General features: G+C 37.4%; 1 long non-coding RNA gene across 2 annotated transcripts in view; it reads right to left on the bottom strand.

Moving 5' to 3' along the window:
* Positions 1-580: 580 nt before the first annotated feature.
* LOC135100511 (uncharacterized) overlaps positions 581-7,500 on the bottom strand; it is an 11,715-nt gene continuing 4,795 nt past the window's right edge. For both annotated transcript variants that reach the window (XR_010268752.1, XR_010268754.1), the window contains exons 2-4: positions 6,099-6,230; positions 1,637-2,525; positions 581-1,194 (exon numbers count right to left, since the gene is read on the bottom strand). This is a non-coding gene — a long non-coding RNA (uncharacterized LOC135100511). The remainder of the gene's footprint in view (positions 1,195-1,636; positions 2,526-6,098; positions 6,231-7,500) is intronic.

Below are 7,500 nucleotides of genomic sequence, written 5' to 3'. Positions count from 1 at the left end.
GCCAAACACACCTAATAACACGCTTAAAAACATCCAAAACACTCCCAACAATACATAATACGCCCCAAAGACACTCAAATACACACACACACTCAAATACACTCAAAAGATCATACCCACACCCAAACGCACCCAAAAGTCTCACACACACATTCATATACACTCAAAAGACCCAACACACACTCAAATACACTCTAAAGACCCCGCACACACCCAAACGCATCCAAAACACCCTCACACACACTCATATACACTTAAATAAAAATCCCGCATACAAATACAAATACACTCAAGTCCCCGCACACACCCAAACGCATCCAGAACACCCCTACACACACTCAAATACATTCAAAATCTTTTCGTCTCATAATGGAAAGTGTTGAAATAATTAATGGAGTTTTGTGTGTCTGTATGCGTCTCTCTCTCTCTCTCTCTCTCTCCTCTCTCTCTCTCTCTCTCCTCTCTCTCTCTCTCTCTCTCTCTCTCCTCTCTCTCTCTCTCTCTCTCTCTCTCTCTCTCTCGTTGGGATTAAAAGCAGTACAATCTTAATGTTTATTGTCACACCTGGCATGAACAAGAAACAAAACTGGAATATATATGATATAAGTTTCCAATATAATAAAAACGGACGGAAAATAAAAATAAATAAATAAATAATTAAATTAAACTTTTAAGTACTTACACACACTTAGAAGTAATAATAAATCAATAAATTGGATATTAAGTCTAAGATATTAAATTACGATTGAAAAATATATAAAAATTGAACACTCCCATTATGAAAACGAGCGAAAAATAGAGAAATTAAAGAAATTATCTTAAGAAATAATGATAAATAAATAAACTGAATATAAAATCGAAAGAAATTGATAAAAAATGTAAACAAATATAGATAAAATTAAACAATCCATTATAAAACGAACGAAAAATAGAAAAAAGAAAATATTCCTTTTAATAATAAATAAAAAAAAATATATATACAACGAAAGAAAATGAAAATATATCCTCTCTACAAGGTGAGCGTATTTCTCTCTAGGGTGTTGACAAGGGCGGCGAGGCAGGGCCCAGTCACGCCTGCCCTCTGTAAGCCCTGTATTGCCTTGTCATGTGCCACGTCTCCTCTTCCGCTAACTTCCAGCCCAATCTTAGAGAAGCCTGCTAAACTTCCGCCCACTTCCAGCCACGCCGCTACTTCTGTTGGGATAATAGCGGTTGTTGTAGTAGTGATGGTGGTGGTGGTGGTGGTAGTGGTGGTGGTGGTAGGAAGAGGAGGAGGAGGAGGAAGAGAAGGAAGAGGGTAGTGGTAGTAGTAGCAGTAGTAGTAGTAAAAAATAACGAGAAAATTATGAAAATTGTAATAACAGTAATAATAACGATATTACTACTACTACTACAACTACTACTACAAATAATAATAATAATAATAATAATAATAATAATGATAATAATAATAATAATAATAATAATAATGATAATAATAATAATAATAATAATAATAATAATAAATTACTACTACTACTACTACTACTACTATTAACAATAATAATGATAATAATAATAATAATAATAATAATAATAATAATAACAATAATAAAAATAATAATAATAAACTACTACTACTACTACTGCTACTTACGTTCCGGAGAGAGCCCAAGGAGGGAGCGAGGGAGTGAGGGAGAGGGAGCATACCAGGACCCTTCCATAACCTCTGCCAGCCTCCTCGAGACTACGCCCTCCCGTCCCCCCACCACCGCCTGAGAGAGAGAGAGAGAGAGAGAGAGAGAGAGAGAGAGAGAGAGAGAGAGAGAGAGAGAGAGAGAGAGAGAGACGAACAACCACCGCCGCCACTACTACCACCGCCACCCCCACAACAACAATAACAACAACAACAACAACCTGTCCACTAGCTGATTAAACGTCTCTTCTTTGCTAGAGGAGGAGGAGGATGAGGGAGGGAGGGGGGACGATCTGGGCTGCCACACCACAAATAGGCAGGATGGCGTTGTTCTAGGGGGTCACCTGGCTCACTGGGGGCTGGGGGGATGAGGTGGCAATATTAAGCTTTCCTTTCTTCCTAATGCAAGAAATAAGCTTTTTCCTTATCCTAATATTAAATTTAAGCTTCCTCTCTTCTGGTAACTTAAAACATTTAAAACAGCTTAATATACGCTAAGATAACTTTAAAACTCTCAATTTAAGCCTTTTTTTTCGGTATTATTACTGTATTTAAGCTTTCTCCCTCCTTTCACAAACCAAAAAAATACTCAAAACAAGATAAAAACAATCTACAAACACCCAAAAACACATAAAACTGGCTTAAACTACTAAAAAACGGATTCTCATCTCGTATCTCGAAGCCTCGGTCAAAATATTCAGTGAGGGATGGTCTGACCAGCGAAGCGCTCACTATTAGAGGAATTTTCTGCATTTCCTTCACCTCCAGGCCTCCCTCCTTCACTGCCCCTTCTTCAGGCTTCCCCAAGGCTCCTTCACCCTCCTCCGTGTGGTATCCTAAGCTCTCCATCCTGTAATATTGGCAGAAATGTTAGGCTTTCTAGGATGTCTTGTCTCGCACTCTCTCCTTTCTAGGGATTGAAAAGTGAGGAAAATTTGAATGTTTATGAGTGCATTGGTTTGTAAGTGTGTGTGTGTGTGTGTATGTTAAGTTCTTGCTAGTTATCTCTCTCTCTCTCTCTCTCTCTCTCTCTCTCTCTCTCTCTCTCTCTCTCTCTCTCTCTCTCTCGCTCTCTCTCTCTATCTATCTATCTATCTATCTATCTATATATATATATATATATATATATATATATATATATATATATATATATATATATATATATATATATATATATATATATATATATATATATATATATATATATATATATATATATATATATATATATATATATATATATATATATATATATATATATATATATATATATATATATATATATATATATATATATATATATATATATATATATATATATATATATATATATATATATATATATATATATATATATATATATCAGTAGTTACACTTTATAATACACTTTATAAAAATTGAAATATTCTGCACTTTTTGAGTCCCAGGGAAGGAGAGAGCGCAATACTCACCCATACACATCCAAAACACACTCAAAACATCCAAAACACACTCAAAATACTCCCAACACCACAAAATCTCAACAAAACTCACCCAAATACACTCAAAACATCCAAAACACACACAAAATACCCAAAACTACCAAGAAAACACATCCAAATACACCCAAAACACGCTTAAAACATCCAAAACATGCACATCACCACAGAAAACGCCCCTAACATACCCAAACGCACTCAGAACACCACACACACTCTCAAATACGCTCAAAAAATCCAACACACACCAAGACTCATCTAAAACACTTAAAACACCCAAAATAAACTCAAAACACACTCACACCTCAATACACCCACAAACACACAAAAACACTCCACAACACACTCAAAACACTCCACAACACTCAAAACACGTAAAATACATCTAAAAACAATCTAAACCAAAAATTCAAGCAAAACACACGTGACAACAGCTAATATATATCCAAAACACTCTTAAACAGCTCTAATACAAACTCAGAACACCCACAACACTCCTAAATACACCAAAATCACACTTAAAAAAAAAAAACATCAATTATTACAGAGATTTGCAACGCAGCAAGGGGAACTAAGCTAAAGATTGCCTTCTTGCTTGTTTACATATTGAGGAAACTTCAATATTCGCCTAAATTTCTAACTGTTTCCAGACTCAGATGTAAACAAAACCTAAAAGCTAAATAAATAAACCCCCCAAAAAATACCTAAATAACAAAAAAAAAACTTTAATAAACAACTTCAAGACATTACAGGGAGGAGGAGAGGCAAAGCTGTGAAGGCAATAAGGCTGAATGAGGGGATGGTAGCACCGCTGGGCTCACCTTACGTACTCATGGCTCTCTGGTGCTGCGTGGCAGTGTTTGGTACAGAAAGAAGCTACTGGGAATACGGAAACACTTATTACATTATGCGTGGGGCAAGACTGACCGGCGCCAGCCATCCCCCTCCCTAGTCAGGTCTACCTGTCACTGCTCCTCCCCCTTCCTCCCCCAACACACACACACACACACACACACACACACAGATACACACACATACTCTCTCTCTCTCTCTCTCTCTCTCTCTCTCTCTCTCTCTCTCTCTCTCTCTCTCTCTCTCTCTCTCTCTCTCTCTCTCACCTCAAGAATATTTCTCAAATCCATAAAGATGATTAGCAAGATTTTCAAGGGTGTTTTCCCATTAATAATGAAGAAATATATCCCCCAAAACTCCCAAAACACCCCAAAACACTACACAATATACACAAAATATCCAACAACACCCAACAACACCTAGAAAACTCACCCAAACACACCAAACACACGCTTAAACATCCAAAACACACTCAAAACACTCTCAAAACCCAAAAAATCTCCACAAAACTCATCCAAACACATTCAAAACATCCAAAACACACACAAAATACCCCAAAATACCCACAAACTCATCCAAACACACCCAAAACACGCTTAAAACACCCAAAACACCGAAATCACCACAGAATATGCCGCTAACACACCCAAATGCATTCAGAACACCCCACACACACTCAAATACACCCAAAAGACCCCGCACACCCCCAAATTCACCCAAATCATTTAAAACACACAAAACAAACTCAAGACACAGTCACACCTCAATTTACCTCCAAACGTAACACACACACACACCCTCTATCAACACTGACACATCTTCTAAACACACCCCAACACACACAAACACTCCTAACCTAACCTAACACACACACGAACATACATCCTCTATCAACACTCTACCGACATTCCTAACCTATCCTAACCTAACTTAACCTCACTCACTAATATTTCATTCCTAACTCGTTCTCTCTCAGCGGAGTGTTGCATTCAGAAAGAGGGTGTGGCTTGCCTGTGTGTGTGTGTGTGTGTGTGTGTGTGTGTGTGTGTGTGTGTGTGTGTGTGTGTGTGTTAACCAGCCTTCCTCTCCCTCTCTTCCCCTCACACACACACACAAGTATTACAAACCATAATAATCATAATAGTAGTAATATTAATAATACTAATTTTGAACCTTAATTTTACACATACACACACACACACACACACACACCATATCTGAAAATACCACATAGTTCTAAACACACACACACACACACACACACACACACACTGTGGGTATATTTTCAGTTTGTAAACTACTGTAACAATATACACACACACACACATACACACACACATAAATGCATACATCATCCCACACGCACACACACACACTGGATAATATACCTGCTAATAAATAAAAGGAAAAGAAGAAGAAGTAGAAGAAGAAGAAGAAGAAGAAGAAGAAGAAGAAGAAGAAGAAGAAGAAGAAGAAGGAACAACAACAACAACAACAACAACAACAACAACAACAACAACAACAACAACATCAATAACAATAATAATAATAATAATAATAATAATAATAATAATAATAATAATAATAATAATAATAATGTCATTCACACAAGAGAGAGAGAGAGAGAGAGAGAGAGAGAGAGAGAGAGAGAGAGAGAGAGAGAGAGAGAGAGAGAGAGAGAGAGACAGATACAGACAGACAGACACAGACAGACAGACACAGACAGACAGACAGATGGACGGATAAGGCCCCTCTACAGAGTTAACAGCTGGGTGTGGGGTTGACAAAAGCTGCAGGAGACGACTCAGAACGCCTAACGTTATACAATGAGATGTGAAGTTTGCAGTTTAGATTATAAGTAAAGGACAGACCGAGGATGTTCAGTGTGGAAGAGGGGGGTAGTTGAGTGTCACTAAACAAGAGGGGCTAGTTGTCTGGAAGCTTGTGTGGAGATGGTGAATGGAGGAATTGAGTTTTTGAGGCACTGAACAATTCTAAGTTTGCTCTGTCCCAATTAGAAAGTTTAGAGAGACCAGAAGTGAAGTAGTAATGAGAACAAATGAAGACGTAAACAAGGCAGCAAACAGTTTTACCTTGAGTCCTCTCCTGCCTCACCACGGCCATGGAGATATCAATGGGCGTCAGCTGGCCAGTCAGGGGCAGACTCAGGGACACGGCATCCTTTCCCCAACCCCTCCATATCTGACAGGGGGGCGGAGGAAGCGCTGGGGGGAGTGGTGAGAGGAGAATTAATAAGGTAGACAAGTAAACAGTAGTCATATACAGCTAGTTCTCTGTTCACACGCTATGCAGATCAACAAATCAAGCAAACTGTGAATTATTGCAAACAACACAGGTAAAATAGTGGTAATAATGCAAATGACGCATGGAAGCAGTGCAAACAACAAGCAACACATGCAACACTCCAAAATAACTTTCCATATATTTATATTCAACAGGAGGAGGAGGAAGGGAAGAGAACATAACAGAGGAAATCAAGACACAGATGCGACACACACACACACAAACACACACATATATATATATATATATATATATATATATATATATATATATATATATATATATATATATATATATATATATATATATATATATATATATATATATATATATATATATATCACCACCATGACCCTCAACACCCACCAATCACCTTACCACCCCCACACGCCCCCCTTCCTGGCAGAACCTTATCTAATCACATGCACATACACACAATATACGAGCAGGAAAATAAATAAATAAAAAAGGGGAGGAGGCAGAAAGGCGCAGGAGTGGGACGGATGGGGTTCAAGATGATCTAACACACACTCACACACACACACACACACACACACACACACACACACACACACACACACACACACACACACACACACACTCATACATACATACATACATACACCAAACAATGACTGATAGAGACTGGAATGAAGGGGCGTCCCGGCCCCCGTGTGATGACGTCATTGATGACGTCACACTCAAAAATACGTTAACGAATCCATTTTGAAATTGACCCCTAGCAAAAATGGAGCTAAGCCGGAATGCCTAATATATTCTGACTTGTCAAATAGTTTAACTAATATTGGGAATGTAAAACCATTCCCAGCCTGACTAATAATAAAGATATTTTAAAAGAACCGATTAAAAAAGTGTTGGAACAAACACGATAAAAAAAAACAATGTAAAGTCCACAAATCTATTTTATTAGGAATGCAAAACACTTAAAAAAATCAAAACTATTTTTACAAACAATCAAAAGATAGTTACAAGCTGAAATAAAGAAATAAAGAAATAATAAATGTCAACTTTTCCACCTTTCACACGCCTATAAATCTTTTAAAACTCCACATATTTCACTCAACAGGATCAAAACACACTTTAATAACCTAAAACGATTTTTTGAGCCAATAAAATCTTGCCTAGCGGCTGAAATAATTTTTTTTCTAGGGCGACCTTAGAAAAATAACC

Source organism: Scylla paramamosain, chromosome 5 (genome assembly GCF_035594125.1).
Source record: "Scylla paramamosain isolate STU-SP2022 chromosome 5, ASM3559412v1, whole genome shotgun sequence".
Taxonomy (NCBI): Eukaryota; Metazoa; Arthropoda; class Malacostraca; order Decapoda; family Portunidae; genus Scylla; species Scylla paramamosain.
This window is presented reverse-complemented; position numbering and strand designations above follow the sequence as displayed.